The following is a 22,097-nucleotide window of genomic DNA, read 5'->3' as shown; positions in this document are numbered from 1 at the left end:
GGGACTGCTTCAAATTTCTGTCCATTTATCTTAATGTAGGCTACCGGTTTGCTGTATATTACTTTCCCTATGTTTAGGTATGGGTCTTAAATTCCCGATCTTTCTGAGATTGTTAATATGAAAGGTATTAGTTTTGTCAAGGGCTTTTTTGTCACCTGATGAAATGATCGTGTGTGTGTGAGTGCGTGAGTGTCTGTGTGTGTGTGTGTGTGTGTGTGTGTGTGTGTAATAGTTTATTTACATTGTGAATTATGTTCATGGATTTCCATTTATTAAATCATCCCTGCATCTCTGGGATGAATCCTATTTGATCGTGATGGATGATTGTTTTGATGTGTTCTTGAATTCGATTTGCAAGAATTTTATTGAGTATGTTTGCATCAATACTCATAAGTGAAATTGGTCTGAACTTCTCTTTCTTTTTTGGGTCTAAATGTGGTGTAGGTATAATCATAGTTCTGGTTTCAGAGAAGCAATTGGGTAGTGATCCTTCTGTTTCTATTTTGTGGAATAGTTTGGACAGTATTGGTATGACTTCTTCTATAAAGTTCTGATAGAATTCTTCACTAAATACATCTGGTCCTGGGCTCTTTTTGGTGGGGAGGCATTTAGTAACTGCTTCTATTTCTTTAAGAGTTATGGGATTGTTTCTATGGTCATCTGATCCTGATATAACTTTGGTACCTAGTATCTGTCTAGAAAATTGCCCATTTTCTACAGATTTTCCTGTTTTGCTGATTATAGGCTTCCATAGTAGGATCTGATGATTTTTTTTTAATTTCCTCAGATTCTGATGTTGTGTCTCCCTCTCCATTTCTGACTTTGTTAATTTGAATAAACACTCTGTGCCCTCTGGTTAGTCTGGCTATGAGTTTATCTATCTCATTGATTTTTTAGAAGAACCAGTTCCAGATTGTTGATTCTTTGTATATTTTTTTTTTGTTTCTACTTGGTTGATTTCATCCCTGAGTTTATTTCATGCCTTCTACTACTCTTCGATGTATTTGCTTTTTTGTATAAGAGTTTTTAGTGTGCTGCCATGCTGCTTATGTATGCTGTCTTATGTTTCCTTTTGCAGGCACTCAGGGCTATGAGTCTTCCTATTAACACAACTTTCATTGTGTCCCATAAGTTTGGGTATGTTTTGCTTTCATTTTCATTAAATTCTAAATAGTCTTCAATTTCTTTTTTTTCTTACCCTAGTTATCAATGAGTAGAATGTTGTCCATCTTCCATGTCTATGTGAGCTTTTTGTCATTTTTGTTTTTATTGAAGTCCAGTGTTAGTCCATGGTGATCTGATAGGATTCATGGTATCATTGCAAATTTCTTGTATCTGTTGAGGCCTGTTTTGTGATCAATTATATGGTCAGTTTTGGAGAAGGCACCATGAGGTGTTGAGGAAAAGGTGTATTCTTTTTCTTAGGATGAAATGTTCTACAAATATGTACTAAATCCTTTGAGTTCATAACTTCGGTTAGTTTCTCCATGTCTCTCTTTAGTTTCTATTTCCATGATTCGTACATTGATGAGAGTAGGGTGTTGAAAACTCCTAATATTTTGTATGAATTTCCATCTGTGCTTAGAGCTTAGTAAGGGTTCTATTATCAATGTAGGTGCCCTTGCATTTGGAGCATAGATACTTATGATTTATGTACCCAATCTGTTAGACTAAGTCTTTTTATTAGGGAAGTGAGTCCACTGATGTTAAGAGAAATTAAGGAACGGTGATTCTTTCCTCTTAATTTTCTTGTTAGTGGTAGAATTATATATGTGTGTCTTTTGGTTTTACTGCAAGGAGATTACTATGTTGCTTTTTCTAGGGTGGAGTATCCCTCATTGTGTTAGAGTTTTCTATCTATTATCCTTTGTAGTGCTGGATTTGTAGAAAGATATTGCGTAAATTTGTTTTTTGTCATGGACTATCTTCGTTTTTCCATCTATGTTAATTGTAGCCTGGGCTGGCATAGAGTGTTCTCTTAGGCATTCTATGATATTAACACAGGGTTTTCTGGCTTTCATAGTCTCTGTTGATAAGTCTGGTGTAATTATGATGGGTTTCCCTCCATATATTTCTTGACCTTTTTCCCTTACTGCTTTAATATTATTTCATTGTTTTGTGCATTTTATGCTTTGACTATTATGTGACACAAGAAAGTTCTTTTATGGTCCAATCTATTTGGAGTTCTGCAGGCTTCTTGTCTGTTTCTGGGCATCACTGTCTTTAGGTTAGTGGTTTTACTCTATAATTTTTGAAGATATTTATTTGCCCATTAATTTGGGAATATTCAATCATTTCTATTCCGATAATCCTTACGTTTGTTCTTCCATTGTTTCGTGCATGGATTCTTGGATGTTTTGGGTCAGGACCTTTTTGTGTTTTTCATTATCTGTGATGATTTTGTTAATGTTGTCTATCATATATTCTGCCCATGAGATTCTCTTTTCTATATCTTGTATTCTGCTGGGGATGCTTGCATCTTCACTCCTGATTTCTTTTCTTGGTTTTCTATCTCCAGGCTCGTCTCCCTTTGTGATTTCTTTATTGTTTTTTTTCCCATTTTTAAATATCGAATTGTTTTCTTCAATTCCTTCACAGGATTGGTTGTGTTTCCTTGTATACTTAAGGGATTTTGTGTGTCTTTCACTTCTTCTTTTTTTTTTTTTTTTTTTTTTTTGGAGCTGGGGACCGAACCCAGGGCCTTGCGCTTGCTAGGCAAGCGCTCTACCACTGAGGTAAATCCCCAACCCCTGTTGTTCACTTCTTTAAGGGAGTTATTTATGTCCTTTTTAAAGACTCGATCTTCCTCATGAGATGTGATTTTTAAAGGCATATCTTGTTTTTCTGGTGCTTTTGGATATCCATTATTTGCATTGGTGGGAGAACTGGGCTCTGATGATTGCTTGGTTTCTATTGCTTAAGTTCCGGTGCTTGCCTCTCACACTCAGGTTGTCTCTGGTGTTAGTTTGTCTTGCTGTGTCTGACAGTGGCTTGACCTTCTGTATGTCCATGTGTAAGCACTCTATAAACCTGTTTTCTTTCAGCTAGATCTGGGAACAGAAAGCTGCTTCTGGGTTTATTTTACCTGAACCTTCCAGGCAGATCACTGGAGCAGAAATATTGGTTTTACCTCTGCTCTCAGGTGTGTAGGTGCTCTGGAGACTGGCTTTCAACTCTTGGCACAGGCATACATCAGAAAGTTCCTTCACCTCACTGCTCCTAGGTCCCTGTACCCAGAGTCCACAGAGGGCTCTAGGCATTCCTTTTGGGTAAGGAATGTGTGAAGAAATAGTTGTCTTCTCTGAACTCTCAGGATTGTGTGCACTTCTGAGTGTCCAGCTCTCTCCCTCGTGGGATTTTGGTGAAGAGAGCTGTGGGACTGGGTCATTTCAGTTCTAGAAACAGGCAAAAAGCAGAAGAATGCTGCTGCTGCTTGTCCCTATATTCCTGTATCAGAGGGTAATAGTCTGGTTCCTCTTGGCAAGAAATGCCAACCGAAGTGGCAGTCTCCCTGGAGCTCTGAGTATTGTCTGCGCTTCTGAGAGCCCAGCTGTCTCCACCCACTGTGTTTGGGTGCAGAGAGCTGTGGGACTGGTTCAGTTCTGGGCACAGCCAGAAACAGGAAGTGTCCTGCTCGAGACTTCTGCCTTTCTGTGTCCCACGTTCACCAGACCAGTCACTTGGAGTAGAAGAATTAATTGGTCTTACCTCTGCTCTCAGATGTATAATTGCTACTGATGATTGGTTTTTGGATCTTGGTGCACGTAGAAATTGGAAGTCTCATACCTATTATTTTTCCTGTGTCCTTATGCCCCAAGAGCACGTAGGGCATTAAGAGGACTATTCTTGTGTCAGGAATGTGAGCATAAGTGACAGTCACCTCAGAACTCTCAGAATTTTCCACACTTCTGAGAGTCCAGCTCTTACCCCCACAGGAATTTGAGTGCAGAGAGCTGTGGGACTGGTCAAGTTCAGTTGGCACAATTTTAATGGAAATACCATCTACTTGAAAAATTCCAGCCAGCCAAACTGATAGGTGGTCTTGTCATTCCACAACTTTTAACTTTGAGCAATATCAAAAATATCTCTATATGATTTTAATAATATGTTTATGTGACAGAAGAATGCCTGACTATACATGACCCCCTGCTTTTTTTGCCTCAGGAAATTAATTTTGTATGGTCTTTGGAAACAGCAATGGTATTCACTGAAGCATACTGCAAGTAATAGAGTGAAGAAGGACCTAGGGATATTCCTTGACAAACGGTCCTTGTTTACATACTAGTAAAATAATCAATTCCCTGTAACCTCACATATACGAGGTATATACATTTCACTAAGGAGGAGTTTTATTATGTTGTATAAAATGTCTGGTATTTCCTAATTCATAAAAAGAGATATCTGGGGAAAAGTTATGATGCTGGGTTTTAAGGAAAAATACTTTTAAAAAACATAATATACTGAAGTCTGATGTTTCATTAATATATACTCATTCAGTGGATATTCTGGATTTCATGAGGAAGGTGGAAATTTTTCCACAAAAGTATTTTATTGGTTGGCTGAGGAGAAGATTCAGTAGATGAAGTAGATGGTCCATTACTAGTGCACTGACTTTGATGTACTATGATTTCAAGGCAAGCATGATTAAATGCATTTGAGCACTATCCTCTTTCCAGAAAAACAGCAAAAAGGATTAATTGTTTTGTTTTGTTTTCTTTTGTTTTTCACTGAGCATACTGTATACCTGGCGAGGACCAGTAATGAAATTCTAAGTTTACTTGAATAATATTTTTATTCAACATGCTTAAAAATAGTTAATTAAAGCAAAATTTATATTGACATCAGATACCATAGATGCCTCTTTATTGATTGTACGTTCTCTTCATTTTTGACATAAAACTGGACAGATTTATGTTATTAGTTGATGTTTCTTCAGATGGTGAAGAAAGTACCCTTTTCTGTACTTTGTAATTGGGAATCATATTTTGACATTGCTTAGGGCTGTTGCAATCCAGCTGAGCTAGAAAGGTCCAACACTGATATTTTCTGCCTTAATTGGAATGTTGATCTTTTCCTCTAAGGGCATTGACTTGGCCCTCACTTAATCAAAGTACAAGCTGAGAATAGAATAGGTGCAGGACAGCGTTCATGCTCCTGACATAGTGCTCTTCACTATTAGTGAAATAGTCATCTAAAAGCAGCCGCCCCTCTCTTTGAAGCACCAAGCACCTTAGTGGTATTAGAAGAATAGGCCTAGAATTTCCTTAAACTGCTCTGTGTATCACATCTGTAGCATTGTCCATTTTTTTATCATCTGGCAAAGGGCTCTATCAAAAATAACTTATTACTAAGTTCTCAGATGCACATTGTTCTTTTCATTTCTTCCCTTTGTCCCAATCTCAGCCCCTACAATCCTTCATACTGAATTTTTCATGGTCATATTTACCTGATATCCTGATCATTAATCCTGCCTAAGCACAGGGGAACAATTCCTAGCCATGGCCTTTATTCAATAACTTACACAGCCTTAAATTTCCGTGTATCCATGAAGGTAATAGTTCCTGCTTTTGGACTATAGCGTTGAATCTCATTTTCCATCTAGGATTCTTGATCACAAAACAGTTTTGCTGTTTCTTTGTTTCCAGAATACTTTGAGTCCATCCTCACCATCAGTTTTGAATCAGTTTGAACCCCCCCTCTCTCTCACTTCCTATTTCTATTCCATCATACTAAATATAAAAAGAGATATTAAGAAGAGCACACATTTTTTACATTCAATCTTTTAGCCAGGGTCTTCCACAATTCCCCTGTTTCTTGAATATACTGGAAGAAATTTCAATTTTGAAATTTCAATAACAGACCCACTAAAGTGAAGGAAACCCTAGCTTGGCTGGGTAATAAATGCTGGCCATCTTACTCTAAACAATCAATCATTTGTTATAAAGAAGAGACCAACATCATAGATGTGAAGTCTCTAGAAAAGTTATGCCTCAGGGTCAGCTTGCAGAAACTGTGTTCCAAAAATGATGAGGTCATAACTCTGATACACTCTAGGAACTAGATTCACCCAAGTGGCACTGGTTATAAAAGCAATGAGACATCATGGACAACAGCTGAGGCTTGTCAGTGTGTAGAAGAGATGGGTCTCCAGAAAAAATGATAGATAAATTTACTGGACAAAGTGCAGCTTAGTTGCTGCAAGGTACCTCACATTGTGGGGAGATGCAAGTATCATAGGATAACCAGCGAGATCAGTAGCATCCATGGTGTCAAGTCAGTCATAGCCTAGAACAACTGCACATATGCAGTAAAGGGCAGACTTAGAGATGTTACTCAGACTCTTTCAGAATACCAGAAAAGAGTAAGTGGATCAACATTATTAAGATGTTTAGTTACTAACACCATTGTTGTTTGATTTTTCACTGTTCACATCGTTGCTTGCTTCGTCCCTCTTGAGATAAGAAAGTACAATTTTAAAGGAGCCCCCTTTTCAAAATGAGACTTTAGAGTTTTATAGAGAATTTGGATTGTAAAATATTTGGAAATGGAAATGCTGTGTGACTTTTAGATCTAAGGATATTTGATAAGGATATTGAATATGTTTGATATTCAACCATTGCTATTATACTTGTCTAACATAAACAGTTTTGAATTTGACCTTCATCACTAATGCAGATATACTATACACACAAGGAACAACAGCAACAAGGAGGTAGGGTCAGAAAAAAATGAAACTCAAGGACATCTTAAGGATTTCTTAGGACACTCTATGTTCATTTTAGATAAAAATTAATATATGTTTTACATCATTGTATGCTAAAATATATAACTATATTTTGATATTACAGGGGTAACATTGAAAGTACTGACTTGAGAATCAAAAGACACTTTATGCTTTTAAGGAGTTTTCATTCTATGAAAAACAATAGTATAGTATAGTATATATTTTTAAATATAGTATTTATATTTGTATAGTATATATTTTTATTATACATTGGTTTGAGATTGTCGTGACAAGGACTAGAATGCACTAAGTTGAATGAGATGTCCACTATTGTTTCCTAAATTTTAAACATTTGACTCCTAGTTGATGGCTCTGGAAGGTTATCAGATGCAGCATTGTTCAACCAACGTAACTCTAGGAATGCCTTTCTCTATTTGAAAAAACTCATGAAGTCTCTTTAATTCTTCTCTGTGGTTTGAGATATAATTAAGCAACCTGCTGCTTACCACTAGATAAATAATAAGAGAAGAAATAATATTTTGCTACTACAATTTGAATTTTATTAATATATTTTTCTTGTTGTTACTAACAATTTCCAACATGTAATTCTGGCTGTAAGTAAATTCAGAGTAGACTCTCTGCCTATGCCTCTCAGTTGTTAGATATAAGGGCATGTGCCAACATTACTGCTCTTTTTTGCAAAAAAAAATCTAATAGTAATTAAAAGTAATTAATGATCAGAGCAAAATTCACATTTTTAAATCAAATTAAAAGCCTTCAAGGTACATTGGCTTATATATTAATCATATCATTCAAAAGATAGAAAAAAATGTTTACTTCAAAATTGAGGCCAATCTATTCTACAGAATAAGATACTGTCTCACAAGTTGCAAAAAATAAAAGGGGTATGAACATAAACAGAAATTAAGGAGAGGCGAAAAAGAGGAGGAGGCAACAGAGGAGAAAAGGGAGCACTCAACTAATGAGAGACAATGAAAAGCTCTCATTTCAAATCACATGTGAGTTTTTTCTTCACTCCTTCATAAAAGGGGGGAAATAATCATAGGAGGGGATATGGACACAGAGTTTGGAACAGCAACTGAAGGACCCTCGTTGGAGGAAATAGAGAAAGGATTGAAAGAACTTATGGGCTTGTAACCCCATAAGAACAACAATGCCAAAAAATCAGAGCTCCCAGGGACTAAACCACTACCCAAAGACTGTACATGAAGTGATCCATGGCTCCAACTGCATAAGTAGCAAAGGAAGGCATTGTAGGTCTCCAATGGAAGGAGAAACCCTAGGTCTTGCCAAGGTTGGACCCCCATTGTACGGAAATGTTGGGATGAAGGCAGGAGAACACCGTTATAGAAGAAGGGAAGTGGGATGGAATAGCAGGGTGATTTCTGTGAAATTGGGAAAGGGAATAACATTTGAAATATGAATTTAAAAAAATACAATAAAAATAAATAAATAAATACACAAGCAAACACACAATAATAATATAAAACTTGGGAATTTCTTTCAGTGTTTTCAGTGTCCTAATCACACTTTGACACACAGTTTAAGAATAGATGCAAAAAAATTTGGATTCATTTTCTTGTTTAGAAAACCCTCTGTTACTCTTGACATTTGTGCTTAATTTATACTATCTGGAAGACAGAACATACTTTATATAAGAACAGTTTTTTTTAACCTGGCAAATAGCAGATAAAATGGAACACTGCATATTTAAATCCAGTCTATTCTGCATAGCATCTTCCTGGTCAGAAAACAAGTGATTGATGCAAACTTTGCCTTTATAAATAATAAATTACTATAACTTATGGCACACTTGCTACCATGTATCCTCTGACGTTTTTGATAAACACAGGACAACAGCATTGTAATTTTACAGGCTTTTTTACTAATCAGAATCAATATTTAAAAGGTATCTTTAAAATCATGATTGCAGAAGTGTTTTTTCAGCAACTTTTAAACATCTCCAGTATTGAGAGAAGATTCAGAGGAACTGATCTGCAGTAGTCCACCCTTTTGAGGAGTGGTCATCCCTTTCTCTCGATATGATATGAATTAATATATTGCAACATTTATCTGCTCAGTCCTATTGAAGGAAAGTTAGGCTCACAGGGATAGCTTCTGATAGATTCCTTGGCTATGGAATAGGAAGCTGAGTATTCTTATAATCCTTTAAAATCACCTTTTCATTTTTGCAAATGTTTTCCTCCCTTAATTATAATACACAGTGCTGATTGTCCAAATTCAAAGCACATTTAGTAGTTCCTTTTGCATTTCCTTTTTCCAGGTCTTGCAGTAAAGGAAATTACTAAGTCAATATCATATTTACAGTTATTGAAAACTAATTGAATGTACAATCATTAACATTTAGATGATTTTCTACATTTTTATTTGTACTTTCTTTGCATATTCATTGTGCATCAGAATCACAAAGTTTTAAAGCTGAATAGTGATGCTGAGGGATGATTCTGCTTCTAAAAACTAATACTGTTCTGCAAAATTATTTCTCAGAAACACACACACAAACACACACACACAGAGAGAGAGAGAGAGAGAGAGAGAGAGAGAGAGAGAGAGAGAGAGATACACACACAGTTGACATTAATAAAGTCTAGCTAACTGTGGTGCCATATGTGTTTACTTGTAGCACTTACAAGTCAAAAGTTCATAAATCTCTGAGTGAAAATCCAGCCAGGTCTACAAGTGAGTTTCCAGTCCAGCAAAATCTAGTGAATAAGACACTATTTAAAATACAAACATATCAGTAAGTATCTCATAGCAACAATTTTTAAATAGAAGAAAAAAGCATCATTGAATGACAAACCAAGCTTTTAGTAAATAGCAAACGTTATGTTAATGATAAGTGCTTCATTTACATGAACACATAGGAAACTTTAAAGATCCACCTAATCAAGTAAAACCTGATTAATGCAGAATGTTGTTAAAGTAGCATCTTCTTTTCTTCAATGATTTCTCCTGATATTACAAGTATCTAGTTCTTTTGTACATTCCCTAATTTTGTTGTTTTTCCTAAGCACTCTTTTCCCCCTTTGTATACAGATCTAAATGTGAATATAATTCAATACCCTGTAGTCATCATTGCCCAGAAAGTGCCTTGAATTTATCCCTGACCAATTAATACAGGGATTTAGGAAGTGCCCCCACTTTCATACTAGCAATAGGACAGCTTAAAGCTCATGGCTGCCTACCTTGTGTCATTAGCTTTAGAAAAGATTTTGAATCTCTGCAGCCTGGTAACCATGCACGGATGTGTGACTGGAGGGTTATGCTAGCTCACTAGCACAGACCAGGGGCGGGGTACAGTGTGATTACTTAAGTCAGTGCAGCAGGTCCTGCTCAGAGAAGAGGCAGCCAAGGATGCCTGTTGTAACTACCCTAAGAATGATCAGCAAGGCAATGCAGCAAACAAGGTCAGGTCCCTCAAAATTCCATAATTTGTTTAATTAGGTAGAGATGATTTTATTCAAACTGAATATTGCAAATTTGTTGGGATAGAAGATTATTCTATAGATCTCAAGTCTTTGAACAGTCAGATCAGAAACCAATCAGATCAGGACATGGCTTCCTTTGTCCTGTCCTGTGTTGTGTTTGCTGCAGTGCCCTTCTCCTGAGCTGTCAGTCTGCTCTGTCACTTTAGCTAAGTTCTCTTACAGGGAATATTAGCATTTCAAAGAGCTGACAGAATTGTGGATTTTTGGTGTGTGGGAGTAATGGCGATCAGGATAATAAAAAGAACATTTAAGTTCGCATATGGACTTTGCTTAAAAAGTATACCCATAAAGGAAGTTAAAGTGCTATCTTAGTATCTGCCATAAAGTGAAAATTATGAAGGGATAAAAACATTTGAGAGTTAATGTACAGATTATCATCAGAGGGAAAACACACAATAGATCACGTGGCTTGCACCTCCAAATTTCTGAATAGTTAGGGTCATCAGCTAAGAATGAGTTTTGATGTTATGATAGTTATAATAAAGGAAAGAGGTTTCCAAAATGGCTACAAGAAAGAATAGTGGGCAGAGTGAACTTGGGTGTGTGAACTGCAACCATGTGGAAACGTGCTGCATCTTCCACATATATATACACACACACACACACAAACATACATCTATCAATCTATCTATGTATCTATGTATCTATGTATGTATGTATGTATGTATGTATCTATCTATCTATCTATCTATCTATATGCACAAAAACACACACATACTCACATACAGTGTATGGACTGGTACAGGATAATAAACCTTTTTCTTCTGTGATCTCATAAGGTGATCTATTTTGAATGTTATTACTGTACTTTAGTGTATTTAGGTATGTGCTATTTGTTAATACGTTTTTATTTTTAAATCTTTCCCAGATTCAACAATAAACTGGTGGATTAGAAAGAACTTTCTTTGGATACTTAATCTGTACTTTGCTTTGATCCGGTGATTTGGATGAAATTCATAAGATATGCAAAGTAGAATGCAGATTTGTTTTTAGGTTGTTTGGGGGGTTCAGTTTCGGAACGTTGGCCATGTTCCATCAGATAAATCCACAAGGTTATGTCTTTGCTTTTATTTCTGTTTGTTTGTATGCTTTTTGGTCTTTTGGGAATTGTATTTTGTTTTTCATTATAAAATGACGTTGTATATTTTTTTTACTGAAAATCCATTTTTGTCCCAGTTATTCATTTCCATTCTTGATCTTTTTTTAATATCATGATCACAGTTTTCCTTATTTTTTAACACTTCCCACATTCTCCCCACCTCCTGTCCCTTCTGTGATTTGTTCCCTTTCTGTCTCTCATGAGGAAAAGAACACCCAAGGGATAACATCTGAACATTAACAAAATAAAATATAATAAGATAAACAAAGAACATCATATTGATGGTGGACAAGGCAATCCAAAAGAAGGAAAAGGAACAGAAACAAGGATTAGAGACCCAATTGTTAGCCCCCTCATGTATGCCATAAAAACACTAAACTGAATGGTCTAAGATATGTACAGACGAAACAATGCAGACTAATAATAGGCTTTGAGTCACAGATTTCCTCAGTGGGACGTCCTATTTTTTTTTTACTCATTGTAATCTGTTTTTTATTTAAAAATGTTCTTTGGGATTAAGAATTTAAAAATATTTCTAAAATGCAAGCTCTTGTTGATCCAAGCCAACAGCAGCGTGAGGGTTTCCTAAGATTGTTGCTTCTAAAAAGGTTAATTAATACAGAAATAACAAAGTAGCACCATTCAGTATAGGTTTTATTACTATAGCTATTACATAGTACAATTTGAAATCTGGCATGCCAATACCTCCTGAATTTTGGTTATTATTCAGGTTTATTCTATAGGTAAAATTTTTTGTCTCCATAAAATTTTATAGCACTATTTTTTAATTTGTTTGAAGGATATTATTGTTCATCAAATATATACATATGAAATATTTTACATAACATGTTGTTATATATTATATATAAGAGTATTATATATAATGTTTTCTAAATGATATTGTTTCTACCATTTGTTCCTCAAAATACTTGTTATTTCAGGACATGAATCTTCATTAATTTGTTTATATTGCTACTTTGCTGAAAGTAATTATCAGCATTATCAGGTTTCTTCTGAAACATTTAGGAACTTTTATGCATAAAATCATACCATATTCAAAGGAATCTCCTAATACTGTGCTGAATAGGAAAGGAAGAAAAAGCTTCCTTGTCTTTTTCCTGATTTTAATTAAAATGTTTTGAGTTTCTCTCCTTTGGCATGATGCTCCCTCTGATTTTGTTGTATGTTGTTTTATTTTTCTGAAATATGTTGTTTATCCTTACCAGTGACCCCATTTCTAAGGAAACAGGATACTTGCTACCCATTTCGTATAGGTAACAATATCTATGTTAGTAAGAATGTGCGCAGATAGAGTTGGAATATTGAGAAGCCCTCCTTCTTCCTTTCTTGAATTTGTGCTCAATTTTGTGAGGGGTACACTTGTAACCCTAAGTGTAGGAAGCCGTGTTTACAACAGTCAGGTCTTTTATACAGACATCCCATAGCATTCATTCCTGTCCTCTAGCTTTTACCCAGTATGGGAAGTTTTAGAATTCCCAACTGTGTCTGAGTACTGCCTGATGCTTATTCACACCTTTTTATGTACTTATTTATCATTGTTCAAACAAAAACATTAGTAATAAAACTGTTATCTACTAAAATAATTAGCAACACATACTGACGGACATAATAGAAATATTTAAAAGGGAATTTGATAAAATGGAGATTTAGAAAAACAACATTAGTGTGTTCTCTGCTAGGATCTTTAAGTTCCCTGGCCAAGTTTATTGACCATTTTGTAGTATCATTCCTAAACTCTCTCCTGTAGAAGTGGCATCACTTCTAATTAATAATATGGTTGGTTAAGCAAAAATTACACTTTGCACAATTGAAATTTTAGTGCATTTTACCAGGCCAGTAATTACTTCAGCATATAAAGATTATTAATGGATAAGGAAACCATTATTTTTTTCTAAAAGGAGCCTGAATAGTGTTTACTGGCATTATGAATGAAAACCACCAGAGAAACTTTCCTGAATAGCTCAAAGTTGAATTCTCTATGTCCAGCAAACAAAGTTTATTGTGTGTATACATCATCATCTTATCATGAAATTTACTGGGGCAGATTTTCTCCTTTGTTCCATTATATATGCTTTAATGTTGAGAGACACAGCATTAGGAATCAAAAATTTACTGTTAAGCTACCACTGAGATCATATGATTTGGCTGTCTACTAATTTGAGTAATACCTTCTATGAATGTGATTTCTGTAATCAATGAGACTCCACCATTTTAATTTAATTTCTCACATACAAACATTTGTATATTGGAAATAGGTTCATGGTTAGAGATGGGAGAGCATGTTTAGCTTTTTCTCTCAGTAGTGGGGACTTATCAAATTTATGCAAATCACATGCATGTAGCCATGATCTATATGTGATCATGTGTGAGTTAGTTAGGTCTGTTTCATCTGGAAGACATTGTTTCCATCCCCACTGGCTCTTAGATTTCTCCCAACACAAAGATTCATGAGAGGTGAAGGGAGAGTATTGATAGAGAATTTTCATTTATGATTGAGTTATCAAATCTCTTTTACTCTCTGCACCATGTTCAGGTATGTGGCTCTGCCTTTGTTCACAACTATAACAGATAGTAGCTACTGAGATCATGATTGAGCAATATACTTATTAAAGGGAATAACAGAATGTCACCAGGATTCTTTAAATTGCACATTTTTTTTTGCTTGAAAAAAAAGCGCTGTTTGGTATGTCCCTTGGTCCACAATCTACGTATTTCCCTTTCCTTGACCTTATGAGCAATGTCAGGAATGTGTCCCATGGTCTGGGCATTGAATCCAATCAAATAATTGTTACTTAGTCTCAACATATTTGTACCACTATTGCACCCGTGTACAGTGTAGAGAGCTCACCATGTAAATTGAAGGATTTCAGGTATGTTCCTCTTTCCTTTTCTCTTTAGGAAGTATGAATAAATTTTCCAATCCATGAACACGATTTAGAAGGGTGAATATTCCCAGTTAGTCACCAACTGAAACGTCTTCATGTTCAATGAGATAGGTAAGTGTGGTTCCATCAATATGGATTCGCTATCAGTTTTTGTAAAGCAACCAATAATGTGGGTAGAAACATATATTGTTGAGAGTTTCTCTGAGATCTCAGTCATCAGAACTCAGTTTCATGTAACCCATTTTTGGTACTGGAGGGGTTTTGGTTGTAAGAGAAGGCAGTAAGGTTGTACTCTCCCCATTTTTGGTGATGTATTTTAAGAATATCCATTTATATATTACATATTTAGGAGCCTCTACTGTAGTGCTTTCTATAACATTTTCAGATGGTCCACAGATTCTGTCTTCCCCTACCCTACTTTCATCCATTTCTATATTTAATATTACTATTCCAATATCATATTACATCAAATATCTCCAGATTTAATTATATCTTTTAGTTATTCAGGAAAACCTTCCATCCTTCCTTGGTCCTTACTCCATATCTTACCACTGAGAATTTAAGGATTCTTACAGGCATTTGTAAGAATTAAAAGCTAAGAAACTCTTTTCCCAATCTGTTGGTTGCCGTTTTGTCCTAACCACAGTGTCCTTTGCCTTACAGAAGCTTTGCAGTTTTATGAGATCCCATTTGTCGATTCTTGATCTTAGAGCATAAGCCATTGGTGTTTTGTTCAGGAAATTTTTTCCAGTGCCCATGTGTTCCAGATGTTTCACTAGTTTTTCTTCTATTAGTTTGAGTGTGTCTGGTTTGATGTGGAGGTCCTTGATCCACTTGGACTTAAGCTTTGTACAGGGTGATAAGCATGGATCGATCTGCATTCTTCTACACGTTGCCCTCCAGTTGAACCAGCACCATTTGCTGAAAATGCTATCTTTTTTCGATTGGATGGTTTTGGCTCCTTTGTCAAAAATCAAGTGACCATAGGTGTGTGGGTTCATTTCTGGGTCTTCAATTCTATTCCATTGGTCTATCTGTCTGTCTCTGTACCAATACCATGCAGTTTTTATCACTATTGCTCTGTAATACTGCTTGAGTTCAGGGATAGTGATTCCCCCTGAAGTCCTTTTATTGTTGAGGATAGCTTTAGCTATCCTGGGTTTTTTGTTATTCCAGATGAATTTGCAAATTGTTCTGTCTAACTGTTTGAAGAATTGGATTGGTATTTTGATGGGGATTGCATTGAATCTGTAGATTGCTTTTGGTAAAATGGCCATTTTTACTATATTAATCCTGCCAATCCATGAGCATGGGAGATCTTTCCATCTTCTGAGGTCTTCTTCAACTCTGACCCCATAGGTAGCAATGAATATCCTAGTAAGAGCACCAGTGGAAGGGGAAGACCTGGGTCCTGCTAAGACTGAACCCCCAGTGAACTAGTCTATGGGGGGAGGGCGGCAATGGGGGGAGGGTTGGGAGGGGAACACCCATGAGGAAGGGGAGGGGGGAGAGGGATGTTTGCCCGGATACCGGGAAAGGGAATAACACTCGAAATGTATATAAGAAATACTCAAGTTAATAAAAAAAAAAGCTAAGAAACAGTTGATCACATCTAAATTTTTCTTTGGGGTTCTGAGTACCTCACTCAGGATGATTTTTCTCATTCAGGATGACGTTTTTCTACTTCTGTCCACTTAAGTAAGAGTTCCACGATTTCATTATTTCAAGAAGTGAGTTACATTTCAATGTGCAAATGTAACATATTTTCAATATTCATTCAGTTGTTTATGGACACGGTGTTGAGGGATATCTAGGCTAAGAATTCAGAAGCCCAAAATGTGGATGCATCGATCCTACATGAAAGAGAGAACAAAACAATTACAGGAGATAGAGAAAGGGAGGGACCTGGAAGGAAGTGAGGAGGGAGAGGGAAAAAGAAGGGACAAGATCAGGTATTGCAAGGGATAGAAGGGAAATACAGAAAGTCAGGAAACTGTATAAAAATAAATAGTAGTAGGGACTGTGGAAATGAGTATAGCTAATAAGAATTCCCAGATGCAAAAAAAAAAAAAAAAACAAGAGGCTCCCAGGACCAAACAGGGATGACTTTAGAAGAAATAACCCACAAAGGAGTGATAGAACCTGAAGAGAACACCTGCAGTAAATAAGCAGAACCCCTACTTGAGGAATGGGGCCACTCACCCATCTCAAAATTTTAATCCAGAAATGTTCCTGCCAATAGAAAAGACAGGGACAAAAAAATGGAAGAGAAACTGAAGGAAAGGCCATCCAGAGAGTGCCCTATCTAGGGATCCGTTCCGTCTGGAGACACCAAAACCCATCACTACTGTCGATGTCAAGAAGCACTTGCAAACATGAGCATGATATGGCTGCTCCCTGAGTGAGTCTATCAGCACCTAAGCAAAATAGTTGCAGATACAGCTAATCATCAGGCTGAGGCTTGCGAACCACAATGGAAGAGCTACGGCAAGGACTGAAGGAGCTGTAGTGTATTGTAACCACATAGGAAGAACAATGTGAATTTAGTAGACTACCCCGAGATACCAGAGGCTAAACCACCAACCAAAAAGTATATCTGGAGATCAACAGGGCTCTATATACATGTATAGCAGAGGATGGCCTTATCTGACATCCACAGGAGGAATGGCACTAGGTACTTTAGGGCCCACCATAGGATAATGCTAGAGTGTTGAGGCAGGAATGGTTGAATGGGTGGAGAAGCACATTCATGGAGGCAATGTGGATGGGGAAGGGAAATGGGATGGGGTGTTGTGAAGGGATAACAGGTTAAGGAGATATCATTTGGAATATCAATGAATAGAATGACTAATTAAAAATAGTGACAAGTTACTTAAAAATAATCTTTCAATGTGAGAATGACCATGTTATTTTCCTCAGAATTCAAGGAGGTAGCAGTGCTCTTGACAGCTCTAGATGCAGATTCCTCCTACAGATATATCCATTACTTCTCTCAGTTCACTGCCAAGAAATGTACTTGTTTTCACTAAGGCCAGAAAACAGGCTCTGTACTATGTGGAGATGCACTCTGTGATATGAAGGCATTCAGCACAAAAGGTGAATACTGTTCGCCTGTGAATGCATGTATTCCTCAGAACTTCCTGTGAGGATAGTTTATTCCCCCAAGTTTTTTTTTCCTCACAGGCTTACTGGACAAATCAGTTCCTTGTTAAAGCAACCACTGAAGCCTCCCTACAGGATGATTACACTAAAGAGGCTTCAACCACTAACTCTCTATTAAAAAGTGATCTGTTTACCTTGCCTTTCCATGTTAAAGATTTTTTGTCTGGAATTTTCTATTAAACTTTGGTAGGGTATAGTTTTTCCCTAGATTTAAAATAATACTGTTTCTAAAGAATTTATTTCCTCTCTTACATATATATGCATACATTGTTTTGTAACAGTTCTAAAATATTTTTGATGCAAAATCAGAGAGAGTATTTAAGGAAATAATTATTGTCCACTAATAATTGCTTACATATGATTAATTCTAATATTACTTTTCTATATTATGTTATGGATTTCAACAATTTGAGTTCTATTTTTTTCAAGGAATATCCACAACTGGTCAAGGGAAACATCATAAAATTTACATAGTATATTGGTGCTAGCAATTTGGAATCATGATGCATCACTCACATTTCCTTTCCTGATATCCTTCCCCCATTTAAGCTCATAAAAGCATTAATGCATATCATGATCATACTTTCTTCTACATGCATTCATTTAATTATTTAATGATCATGAATCCATGGAAAGAACCATCCATATAGGTTTATGGAATCTATCAACTATTTTGTGTATATCATTATTTTTGGGCCACATAGTTTTACACAGAAAATATACTATAAGTGCTAAAATGAAAATTACATATATTAACTTACATAATATAAAGAAGAATCACTGCCTTCCCATTTAAACAATGAAATATGCCTACTCACTTTATACAAGTATACATGTGTATGCATAATTTACTATTCTCTGAATATTTTTCATGGGTACACTAACTTATTTGTACGATTACGACTTATTATGGGTTGGTTTAAATCAGTATGACTTAGCTCAGTAATAGTGGTAGATGTGCAAGTAGTATGGAGTCCGTGTTTAGGTGCAGGATCCTACTAGAGAAAACAGTGCCGATTATAGATTTCATTTTGGGACACAATTCTATTTAAAAATTTTGGTTATTCTCATGATAGGCAGTTCGTCATTATATCAGTTGAAATTAATTGGCAGGAAGTATTTCCAAGCTTGACAATGTGGTGATTACATCTTTCCTGCAGTTGCCTGCTTCATATATTCTGGTACTATGAAAGTTATCCACTAAATACACAACCGAATCAAGCTTATTGGTCAATGCTAAACAAATTTATCTCTGTTCTTTGACTTAAGCATGTGTTGAATTCAGCAATCGGGTCTTAATTTCAATTTCTGTATGGTAAGCAAGAAAGTTTGTAATGGGCTAGACTGTATGGGAATTCTCTGGAAAGTAAATTCAAAGTAGACAACCCAATACTGATACTGGCACTGGACTATGTATTTGTTAGGTTATAATGTCCAGTGGAAAATCATTGTCTTATGACTAATTAATCCTATTTGAAAAATGTTTATATGTATATTTGTGTAGTGAAGTCTCTTTTACAGAAGATTGCTTCCATGTGCCTTTTTCAAAATGACTTTAGGGATAATTATCCTTCCTCATATTCACTCTGCAAACCTCAGCTTCTACTAGCATCACCATTTAATTCAGTGGTTTGTATATGCTTGGCCAAGCTAGTGGCTCTATATGGAGATGTACTTTTGTTGGAGTAGGTGTGTCACTGTGTGTGTGGTCTTTAATAACCACATCTCAGCTATCTGTGATCCAATATTCTGCTTGTTGACTTCATAATATAAGTGTAACTCTCAACCCTTACAACCCCATGTCTGCCTCAAAACTGCTATGCCTCTACCCTAAAGATAATAGACTGAACCTCTGAAACTATAAGTCAGCCACAATTCAATGTGATCCTTATAAGAGTTGCATTACTCATGTGTAAAAGCCTTACTAAGACACTTAGTCTGTCACTAGTTTCCCTTCATATTTATACCATTGATTTTTAAACTCCCCTCCAATGAAATAGAGACCCATGATATTATTAGATTTCTGAGTTACATATTTATCCAACTAGAACATATATACGTGAAATTATTTTTAACTTTTTAAATTTTAATTTTATTTCTTCCCTTCACATTTTGCTTGCTGTCACCCTCCCAAATCACCACCCCTCCCACTACCCTTCCCCTATTCTCCCTCTCCTCTTCTAAACATATTTGGGCTACCTAGGCATCCTGTCACCCTGACAATTCAGACAAAGGTGATTGCTGTTTAAGCCTGGCAATTTGATTTTGCTCTCAAGAATACATATACATGCACATGTAGTGAACTGACTCCCCAAATTTTTACTGTGACCGTTACCTGTCGTCATGGCACAACACACACACACACACACACACACACACACACACACACACTCACACACACAGACACACACACACACACACACACACACACACTCAGTTAAACTTTAATACCTGAAAATGAATGACTATGGCATCTATATTAGCTTTTGAATTAGTAATTTTTGAAAATTGATTTTTTTCAGACAATATATTCTAATGCCACCTTATTTTGTCCTTCCTGATTCTTTCTAACTCCACAATGACTTAATTCATCATGTTCTCATTCCACCCATTAGAAAACATGAAAAGAAAAAACTAACCAGACTGAAACAGTACAAACAATGATAGGAATCAGAAAGGATAAAACACAAGAAGCAAATAGACACACAGAGATACACGCTTATAGAAAAAATCCCATGAAGATATTAAATTTGGTATCATAATATATGAGAAATTATCAGCATGGTTAAAAATATAACATATTATGAATCAAAAAAAATTCAAAATTACTATTGACTCATTAAGTTAGAATGAAACCCCTGCCTAAGTGTGTATTCTACTCCCATGAAACTGTTTTTGATATTAGAAAATTTGGTAAGTGGAGAGAGCTTCTTAGCGAGGAAGATCACATTCAGTTCCAGCTATTAGTGGATGGACCCCAAATTATTTTGACCGGCAAAACCTGTAAAAATCTTGTGCATGGTTTCCTGATTTATATGAGTCCATATATGTATCAGTCCTGTTATATCTCAACATTATTGCTGACTTGCTTGGATTCCTCCCCGTATCATTGTGCCTTACAATATTTCTACTATTTTTTCTACAAATCTTTCCTGAGGCATGAGAGAAGAGATTGGATGGTAATGACTCATTTACAGAGGGTGATCCAAGGTCTTCCACTCTGTATATTGGCATATATAGATCTCTGTATCTGGTCCCATCTATTGCCTATGCTCACTTTTGTAATGACAGTAGAGCAATATATTAATATATAGGTATAATAGAATGTTATTAGGAATCATTTCATATCTACATTTCTATAGCAGACAATAATACCTGCTTAAGCCTTATACTCCACCATTTTGTCATGAGAACAATGGTAGAAATGTGTTCTGTCTCATTGTCTCAAATCAAGTCAGATAGTGTTTGCTTACTGTCTTGAAGGTGCCACTGTTGAAGCAGTATATCCCGTAGGCAGCTGAGTGTGGTAGATCAGATAGTATAGAGGTTGGTTGGTGTTTAAGTTTTCCCTCAGTAACTATGCATAATACATTTCAGTACCAGCAATACTATTCAAAAGGTAAAGGTTTTAGTTAGTCTCCTGCTTGTCCTATATACAAATGTAATGTAGGTGTTGTCTTCAACAATAGAGCCATCATCAATTGTGTGGAGCAATCAATAGCTTAGGCAATAGTTTGAAGTGTTTGGAGCATTACAATGAGGACTCATTGGCCAAAAAAATATAATAGATGTAGCCAATACGTTGGGTTGGAGATTTCATTTGGTGGGAAGAGATGTCTAGTTTGGTCATTCCCTCCCATTACTTATTAAAATTACTTTTACTATTTTTACTTATGTTATATATTACGAACTGATATGACACATAGTTTTAGCTGTCCTCCTTAATATTCCACTCTTTCCTCTTCATTCCCCAGTCTCCATATAATTGCTTCATCCCAATGTCACTTCCAAATATCCACATAATTATTTATATTATTTCTCAATCCTCACAAAATCCTTCCCTCCATCCTCATTCTTATATGCCTTTTTCATATCTTAATACATCCAAATATAAGTTGATAGAGAATGTATTTGTCTTTGAGGTTCTGGATAACTCATAATGAGGTTTTGCTCTTGTTGTTTTTGTTGTTCTTATTGTTTGTTTGTTTGTTCCATCCATTTAATATGAGTCCCATTATTTCATTTTTAAGAGCTTGACAACATTTTTGTAATATAACATATTATATTATCAATTTCTCCACTATGGAAAGATAGATTATTTCCTAATTATAAATAATGTGAATATCGTAGCAGCAAAGAGGAACTAGTAAGTATCTCTATAATATGACATGGATTCACATGGATGTATGTCCAACAATGGTACACCTGTAACTTTAGGTAAACCATTCACAGAAAAGATGAATGAAGCAAAGAAGTGCAGGCCTGCAGGAGCCTGGATGTAGATCTCTCCTGAGAGACACAGCCAGAAATACAGAGTTGAATGCGAGCAGCAAACCACTGAACTGAGAACAGGACCCCCACTGAAGGAATGAGAGAAAGGACTGGAAGAGCTGGAGGGGCTTGAGACCCCATATGAACAGCAATGACAAGCAACCAGAGCTTCTAGGGACTAAGCC

General features: G+C 36.0%; 1 long non-coding RNA gene across 5 annotated transcripts in view; it reads left to right on the top strand.

The window, feature by feature from the left end:
- The window catches only part of LOC134483425 (uncharacterized), a 602,791-nt gene that overhangs the window by 348,789 nt on the left and 231,905 nt on the right, over positions 1-22,097 (top strand). For all 5 annotated transcript variants that reach the window (XR_010060299.1, XR_010060303.1, XR_010060302.1 and 2 more), the window contains one exon: positions 14,273-14,370. This is a non-coding gene — a long non-coding RNA (uncharacterized LOC134483425). The remainder of the gene's footprint in view (positions 1-14,272; positions 14,371-22,097) is intronic.

The sequence above is a fragment of the Rattus norvegicus genome, chromosome 1 (genome assembly GCF_036323735.1).
Source record: "Rattus norvegicus strain BN/NHsdMcwi chromosome 1, GRCr8, whole genome shotgun sequence".
In the NCBI taxonomy this organism is placed as follows: domain Eukaryota; kingdom Metazoa; phylum Chordata; class Mammalia; order Rodentia; family Muridae; genus Rattus; species Rattus norvegicus.
This window is presented reverse-complemented; position numbering and strand designations above follow the sequence as displayed.